The following is a 9,084-nucleotide window of genomic DNA, read 5'->3' on the forward strand; positions in this document are numbered from 1 at the left end:
TCCTTCCATTAAACATTTCAACTATTTTCCAGCCAAATGGAAAAGTTTGGCACAAAAGGTCTGGTAATATAAGGCAAACAAAGCAGCACTGTAGCTGAGGCATATTTTTAGAACTTTGTTTTTAATCAGGTTAACATATAGTACATCAAGAAGAAATAATTTCATGGTGAATGCTGTAGCTGCATTAATTTAAAATTATGAAACTACAGTCATGCATTACATAATGACATTTTGGTCAATGATGGACCACAAAATCAACAGTGGTCCCATAAGATTATAATACCCTATTTTTACTGTACTTTAAAAATGTGGCCGGGCGCAGTGGCTCATGCCTGTAATCCCAGCACTTTGGGAGGCCAAGGCTAGCGGAACACAAGGTCAGGAGTTTGAGACCAGCCTGGCCAATATAGTTAAACCCCATCTCTACTAAAAATACAAAAATTAGCTGGGCATGGTGGTGCACACCTGTACTACCAGCTACTCGGGAGGCTGAGGCAGAAGAGTTGCTTGAACCCAGGAGGCGGGGGTTGCAGTGAGCCAAGATTGTGCCACTGCACTCCAGCCTGGGCGACAGAGTGAGACTCCGTCTCAAAAAAAAAAAAAAATTTAAATAAACAAATACTTATACTGTATTACAAACTGCCTACAGTATTAGATACAGTAACATACTATCCAGGTTTGTAGCCCAGGAGCAATAAGTTACACCATGTGCAGTATCATCCAAATTTGTGCAAGTATACTCTATGATGTTCCCACAATGATGAAATCACCTAATGACAAATTTCTCAGAATGTATCCCTGTCATTAAGCAACACATGACTGTATAATTTTATCAACTAAAATAAATGTGAATAACTCCATAAACTATGTGCAACTTCAGTGTTTGTTTTGTTTTGTTTTGTTTGAGACGGAGTCTTGCTCTGTCACCCAGGCTGGCGCAGATCATGCAGTGGTGCGATCTTAGCTCACTGCAACCTCCATCTCCCCAGGTTCAAGTGATTCTCCTGCCTCAGCCTCCCTAGTAATTGGGATTACAGGTACATGCCACCACACCCAGCAAATTTTGTATTTTTAGTAGGGACGGGGTTTCACCATGTTGGCCAGGCTGGTCTCGAACTCCTGACCTCAGGTGATCCACCCACCTTGGCCTCCCAAAATGCTGGGATTACAGGCGTGAATCACCACGCCCAGCCTATATGCAACTTTAAAAAAAATGATAGTCCCTGTCCACTAAACCAAGCACTCTAAATACAAGGAAGACGAACAAAACAGGAATTTACATAATTTTCAATACAGAGAGGGAAATCTGCTGACTTACACCGTCAACAAGAAGCTTGCTTCTAGTACTTAAACCAATGGCATTTCTCTTAAGATCACATCTGCCAGGTGTGGTGGCTCATGCCTGTAATCCCAGTGACTCAGGAGACTGAGGCCAGGGGTTTGAGACCAGCCCAGGCAACATAGTGAGACCCTGTCTCTGAAAAAAATCAAACATTTGGCCGAGCGCGTGGTGGCTCATGCCTGTAATCCCGGCACTTTGAGAGGCTGAGGTGGGTGGTTCCCTTGAGGAGTTTGAGACCAGCCTGGCCAACATGGCAAAACCCTGTCCCTACTAAAAATACAAAAATTAGCTGAGTGTGGTGATGTGTGCCTCTAGTCCCAGCTACTCAGGAGGCTGAAGCAGGAGAACTGCTTGAACCTGGGAGGGGGAGGTTGCAGTGAGCCGAGATCACGCCACTGCACTCCAGCCTGGGCGACAGAGCAAAACTCCATCTCAAAAAAACAAAAAACAAAAGAAAGAAAAAGAACTGCAGTCCCAGCTACTCAGGAGGCTGAGGCGATAAGATTACTTGAGCCCAGAAGTTGGAGGTTGCAATGAGCCATGATTGCACCATTGTCCTCCAACCTGCGCACCCAGAAATTCCTTGAAGGAACAGTAATTTCTTGAAGCTTCAACAGAAACAAATGATTCATTCATTGCAGGATACTGAGTGCTTATCATGTACCATCGACTGTGCTAAGTATGGCTATGGGGCCTGCCCTCACAATTTAGTTGGGGACATTGTACAATCATAGCTACAACACTTTCTAATGCAGCAATTCTCAACCGGGGCAATTTTGTCCTCCAGGAGACATATGGCAATGTCTGAAGACATTTTTGGTTGTCACAACTGAGGAAGTCTTATTGGCATCTACTGGGTAGAGACCGATGCTGCTTAACAACCCACAATGCACAGGACAACTCCATAATAAAGAATTATATGGCCAGGTGCGGTGGCTCACGCCTGTAATCCCAGCACTTTGGGAGGCCGAGGTGAGCGGATCACGAGGTCAGGAGATCAAGACCATGGTGAAACCCCGTCTCTATCAAAAATACAAAAAAATTAGCCGGGTCTGGTGGGGGTGCCTGTAGTCCCAGCTACTCGGGAGGCTGAAGCAGGAGAATGGTGTGAACCCGGGAGGCGGAGCTTGCAGGGAGCCGAGATTGTGCCACCGCACTCCAGCCTGGGTGACAGATAGAGACTCTGTCTCAAAAAAAAAAAAAAAAAAAAAAAGAATTATATGGCCCAAAATGTCAATTGTGCCAACGTTGAGAAACCCTGTTCTAATTTAATAAGGTGCATAGGGAGGTGCAAAAGGTTAAGTAAAATGCTAGTTCAGGACTTTCTAAATTAGAAAGTCAACCTGTACCATCTAATAAAAATTAAGATAAAGGTCTAAACTGTAGAGAATTCTGTAAGATGGAAAAAAGAGTTCAGAATTTATTCTTCATAAATATGAAGTCAGTGAAGAGTAACAAGATGAAAAATGCTTCTTAGAGAACCTTAAAAAGATTAATCTGATTGTCATAGAGAAGCTGAAGTATAGGTCATGAAAGCCAGGTTAGCACAAATAAAGAAAGAAACTGATGGCAACATTTCAAAGGAATAATCACTAAGATTGGGTAAGATACCACTCGAGAACTCTCAGATTTCAAATCTCAGTATTAAATTTCAAACCAGAAGTTCAGCTTCCAGTGACACTTTGCATTTGCTTAAGTAAAAAAAAATTTGATTCACAATGCTTCACAAAAAACTGAAAGGAGGAAGTCACCTTTTTTTTTTCTTGTAGAGACAGGGGTCTCACTATGTTGACCAGGCTAGTCTCTAACTCAGCCTCAAGAAAGTCACTTTTTAAAAGCTAAAAAAATAACTACAACCAGGAAAAACGGTGAGAATAAAAGATCATCCCTAGGTTGGAAACAAAACATTTTACAGACTCAATAGCTAACCTCCAAAGCAAAAATATACTCACTGAATCTTAACAATATCACCACTTTTGGTTTGCACATCAGGCTGTATTCTACAAAGTACTTTCACTGCTACCATTTTATTTAAACTTCTCTGAGATGTCAATTATGCCCACCCAATTGAGGAAGTATTTCTGGAAAAAGCGAGAAATTTCTTTTTTCTTTCTTTTTTTTTTTTTTTTGAGACAGAGTCTCACTGTCACCCAGGCTGGAGTGCAGCAATGCAATCTTAGCTCACTGCAACCTCTGCCTCCCAGGTTCAAGCGATTCTCCTGCCTCAGCCTCCCAAGTAGCTGGGACTACAGGCGTGTGCAACCACGCCCAGCTAATTTTTGTATTTTTAGTAGAGATGGTGTTTCACCATGTTGGCTAGGATGGTCTTGAACTCCTGATCTCAAGTGATTTGCCCGCCTCAGCCTTCCAAAGTGCCAGGATTACAGGCATGAGTCACTGTGCCCAGCCCAGAAATTTCTTTATGCTGTACCTGGGCAAATCAATTAGCAAACTGCCAACCACAAAATCAAATCCAAGCAAATTCAACAAGGCATTAAAAGCCCTTCACCCCAGGTGCGGTGGCTCACACCTGTAATCACAACACTTTGGGAGGCCGAGGCAGGCGGATCACGAGGTCAGGAGTTCGAGACCAGCCTGGCCAGCATGGTAAAACCCCGTCTCTACTAAAAATACAAAAATTAGCTGGGCGTGGTGGCGCGCGCCTGTAATCCCAGTTTCTTGGGAGGCTGAGGCAGGAGAATTGCTTGAACCCGGGAGGTGGAGGTTTCAGTGAGCCGAGATTGTGCCACTGCACACCAGCCTGGGCAACAGAGCAAGACTCCGTCTCAAAACAAACAAACAAAAAAAACGCCCTTCACAACTTGGCCGACATCTAACCTTTTTTGCAGTCTGGTCTTCTGCAAAACTCCAGGCCCCAGTATCACTGAACAATTTAGGCCCTCTCCTGCCTCCGTATCTTTACTCTTGCTGTTTCCTTTAGCTGACCCACCTTATCAGACATCTTTGCCTGGATGTGCTACAAACACCTCAAACTAAAAACATTCAAAATGCATTTTTTCCCATGTCACTTCCCTAATTTACCTCTCATACTCTTTATCTGAATGGTACTACCCATTCAGTTCCCTAAGCCAGAAAGCCAGGCAATCGCGCTATTCTTACCTCTTCATTCCCATAATCAGCCTCCAATTCTATGGATTCTATCTTCTTAATATTGCTCACATCTGATCCCTCCTCTCCATTCCCATTTCCACTGTCTTAGTTCAGGCCACGTCTACAGCAAGAGCTTCCAAACACTGTTTTACTTCCCCATAGGGCTGGTCCCCTCCTACTTGACAGAATGAACTTTCTGAAATATAAATCTGACGACATCATTTTCCTGCATAAAACCCTTCAAAGCATCTCTATAGCTTTCAGGGTAAAAATCCAAATTCCTTAGCATGACTTACAATGTCCTCCACATATGACGGACCTGACCACATCTCACTTCCTCCACTTCCCCAACCATTACTAGAATTCCAGTCACACTGAACTCGTCATGGTCTTTCAGCTGTCCAGTTCTCCAGGTCCTTGCACCTGTAGTAGTCTCTGCCTGGAAATCCCTTTTCCAGATTCCCTATGTAGCTAAATAAATATTTCAAGAGTTAGCCTCCCATTTCCTCCTGGAAGCCTGGGCACCTGGCTCAGGTATTTCTCCACTATGCTCTTGTAGCCCTGTGCTATGCACTATGACACTGTAAGCCATCCCTCATTTACTTGTCTATTTCCTCTTCCACTGTAAACTCCAGAAGAACAACTGTATTCTTTGCCACAAAGGCTGTCTCATTAAAATGTGCCTCATACATATTAAGGTCTTAATAAACGTCTGGTGGGGCCGGGCACGGTGGCTCACGCCCGTAATCCCAGCACTTTGGGAGGCCGAGGTCGGGGGATCACCTGAGGTTAGGAGTTCGAGAGCAGCCTGGCCTTCACGGTGAAACCCCATCTCTACTAAAAATACAAATAAATTAACTAATTAAATAAAAGTCTGGTAAATGATAAATGTGCTGATATGCCCCCGGATTTTCACTTGAAGAGAGAGCCCCACAAAGAGCTTCAACTGACACAGTTCTGATGCTAACCTGTCTTAAATGTTCTCATTCCCCTCTTCGAACGCATTGCTATTTATCCTTCAAAATTCATCTTAAAAACTCTGCTTCTTCAGAAGGGCTTTTCCTGAACCCCTTGTTACATACTTTCAGAGCACCCTGTTCTTTCTTAACACTCATCAACATTTATAATTACTTCTTAAACGTCCCTGCAAACACTGCTAGCTCCACGCGGGCAGGGTCTACATTGTTTTGTTTTAAAGCTGCATTCCCCGCATCTGGGAAAATGCTGGCACAGAATAAACACAATTTGTTACGCTGAATTTAATCCTGTGGGGTCAGCAGAGATCTCCACTTAAAATATGAACAAAGGGAGGCTCAAAGAAGTTTAAGGCACCTATGGCCACAGACACTTAGCACCGAGGCCAGACCAAACCTGAGCCGTCTGATTTCAGGTCCAGAAGTACACACGTTCAATGTTAGCCTGGCTTTTCAAAATAAGAGCAGCAGCCGAGGAGGAAAAGGAGGATATCTGCCTGTAAATACAAGGATTTGCCCACCTTTCTTTTAAAAACTCCCTAGGCATTTCAAACGGCTCAATTTGGAAGGAGAGAAAAAAAAAAAAAGTTCCACGCAGCGCTGGCCTTCAACCTGCAGCAGCCTGCGGGGCAACACCGACCGGAAGACCATCCTAAGTTAGAGAGGTTCCGAGCAACATGGGAAGAACTGGGGCTGGTTATCTAAGGAACCAGGATCATGATTCCGATTCTTTTCCTCACTCGCTATATATCTCAGACTAGCCTCTTCTCTAGGGATCAATTTGCCTATCAGTGCAATGGGAGCATCAACAGGAAACAGGGAAGACTCTCCGATCTCGGAGGTTCCTTCCAGTCAGAGCACCTCAGGAATCAGGCCTCCGCTGAAGCTGATGGGCAGCGCCGCGAAATCGGGCAGAGGGGCCTCCCAGTGGCAACCGGACTCAGCTGCTCACCCCGGCCCCACCTCAAGAGACCGCGCCCAGGAGTCCGGGTCGGCCTGAGGGCCTCAGCCCCAGCCCTCTCTGCAGGGTTCACGACACGCGCGTAGGCCAGAAGGGCCATTAACAACACCAGGGGCCGATGGGCCCCGGAAGGGACCCCAATCCCTACCAAGCTGCACACCCTCACCTCAGAGTTCCGCCTCACCTCCGGACTGCTATCAGCCGCTCTCGGCTTCCGGCAAGAACCGCCCAGCAATCTCCGCGCGACCCACTTCCGGGCCCTCACTGGGCGCGGCGCCCCCACCGGAAATGAGCCGCCGGCTGAAGCGCTAGGCTGGCCCGCGACTGGGCAGGAAGTCTCACCGCCCCGCTCGTGACTCCGCCCCTCTTCGCCACGCCCCGGAGAGAGCTGCCCGGCTCGCACAGAGGGTACTTGGGAAAGAGCCCCGCCCTCAAGGCGGGAGCGACGCGGGGAGGGCGGGCTCACAAGAGAGGCCACGCCCTCGTTCCACTTTACCTACCCGGAATCGCCCCCGAGGCCCGGGCCCAGGAAGGGCAGAAGTCCCTGGCTGAGCTCCTCTCTGGAAGGAACAGAAGAGTGACCAGTTCCTCTGTCAGTTTGGTCTCAATGGCAGAGGCCGGTTCCTTTAAGCTGCAGTCCGTAAAGGGTCTTGGAACGACTGGGGGCCAGGATTCTCTAAGGGCGGGAATCCGGGCGGCCGTCAGCTCTCGGTGGGGATCGAGGCCAAGCTCCGCCTGTCTCTGGGCGTGCATACCTCGGTTTCCCCGTTTGTGACGTGGGAAGGCAATTAGTCTGGACATTGTTGTGGGAGGACTTGCGGAGACTGGGCGCAGGGCGTGGGGGTCAGTGAGGGCGCGGTGGGTCAGCCCCAGCCCGGCTGGCAGTCGCGGGGCTGGGCAGGTAGGGAACCCTGCTCTCTCACCCCACTTCCTGTTTGGTCGGTGTGTTCTGTGACCATAGATGGTCAGGTCTGGGGCCGCGCGGAAGCCTCCGCCCTGTGGTTTTGGAGCCCTTCCTCCTGGCGCGCAGGGTGTGGTCCCCGAGAATAAGATGAGCAGAATTAAAGCAGATCCTGCACCCACTCTGCTGAAATCCGGCTTCTGAGGCAGCCTCGCCCTGGGCTGGGTGGGCTCAGGCGGCTGCTACTCGGTTCAGGGGAAGTTACGCACGGTGGCTGCCGCGCGCAGGGGAAGCTTCACTTCCGTGCTCCTTGGGCCGGGAGATCCGATCTTTGTTCCCTCAAGACTCACACTCTCCAACCGGTCATTATCCTCCCACAAAGATTTATTTCTAGAAAAAATTGGCGAGTGCCACAGTTCCCGCCCCTTCAGGGGAACGACTGTGACAGCTCCGTGTTTCAAGTTGAATGCAGGCGTTATGTGCCAGAGTCAATCATTCAACAAATAAAGTTCTTATAATAACAGCTACCATTTACTGCACGCTGACTACTTGCCAGGCCCATGCTGAGTTCTTCAAGCGTATTTTCATTTACTCCTAATAGCAACTCTCGGTGGTAGGTACCATTATGCCCTCTGGTTTTCAAATGAGGAAGCTGAATAACTTGCCAAGGTCAGAAAGTAACTGTTGAAACTTTGAAGGAAACACATCTGTCTGACTCTAAATCCCATGAGCTTAATTAGCCCCTGTGATAGACCATACTGCAGTCATTTGAGGCAGTTTTGAGGTGGTGGATGCCTCTGGATCTGGAGACACTGGGTTCCAGTGCTGGCATAGGCCCTCTACTAGGGGTCAGACTTTGGTCAGGTTACTTTGGACGGCCTACTGGGCCTCTTCCTAACTATGTGGCTCCCAGCATGTTTAAAAGAACATGACAACATGAAAAAGTACGGTATAAAAGTCATAGTATATTTTAAATATTGACATTTAACTAAAAACACTGTCTCTCTCACACACACACACAAACTCTAACTTTATTTGGACATAATCTTTGACTCTGCATTTAGTTCTTCTAAATCTCTTTCTGGATTAGAGACAGAAGGAACATAGACCATACATGCATTCTGGAGAAAGAGGAGAGAGAAGAGGAAGCAGGAAGGAGAAGGAAGAAAGTTTCCTCATCAGATGGGGAATATTCATGGGGCTGTAATAAGAAACAGAAGCAGTAATGTATGTGAAACCACTTTGTAAAATGCTTCACTATAAAGAATGCACACATGACTTAAGTTACAACCCCTGCCCTAAGGAATGTCCAGTCTTTTAGGAAGTCTAGATCCATGCATTTGTAACTCCAGTAGGAGACTGGAAGATAGTTTAAGAATATCCGTCACATGAAGGGCTGGGCGCGGTGGCTCACACCTGTAATTCCAGCATTTTGGGAGGCCGAGGCAGGCAGATAACAAGGTCAAGAGATCAAGACCAGCCTGGCCAATATGGTGAAACCCCATCTCTACTGAAAAATACAAAAATTAGCTGGGCGTGGTGGCATGCGCCTGTAGTCCCAGCTATTTGGGAGGCTGAGGCAGGAGAATCGCTTGAACCCGGGAGGCAGAGGTTGCAGTAAGCTGAGATCGTGCTTCTCTACTCTAGCCTGGTGACAGAGCGAGACTGTCTCAAAAAAATAAATAAAAAAATAAAAGAATATCTGTCACATGTATTTATGCACTGAAAAAAAACTATTGACCTACATAGTGGCAATTATTGGAAGAATTCAGTAATTGCTATGCTACTTTGTACC

At 47.0% G+C, this 9,084-nt stretch overlaps 1 protein-coding gene across 16 annotated transcripts in view; it reads right to left on the reverse strand.

Moving 5' to 3' along the window:
• The window catches only part of CAP1 (cyclase associated actin cytoskeleton regulatory protein 1), a 33,837-nt gene extending 25,424 nt beyond the window's left edge, over positions 1-8,413 (reverse strand). For 4 of the 16 annotated variants that reach the window (XM_054527095.2, XM_024232303.3, XM_054527147.2 and 1 more), the window contains exon 1: positions 6,889-8,413. The gene's annotated coding sequence lies outside the window, so the exon portion shown is untranslated. 16 annotated transcript variants of the gene reach the window in all.
• Between the last annotated feature and the right edge of the window lie 671 nt (positions 8,414-9,084).

This window comes from Pongo abelii, chromosome 1 (genome assembly GCF_028885655.2).
Source record: "Pongo abelii isolate AG06213 chromosome 1, NHGRI_mPonAbe1-v2.0_pri, whole genome shotgun sequence".
In the NCBI taxonomy this organism is placed as follows: Eukaryota; Metazoa; Chordata; class Mammalia; order Primates; family Hominidae; genus Pongo; species Pongo abelii.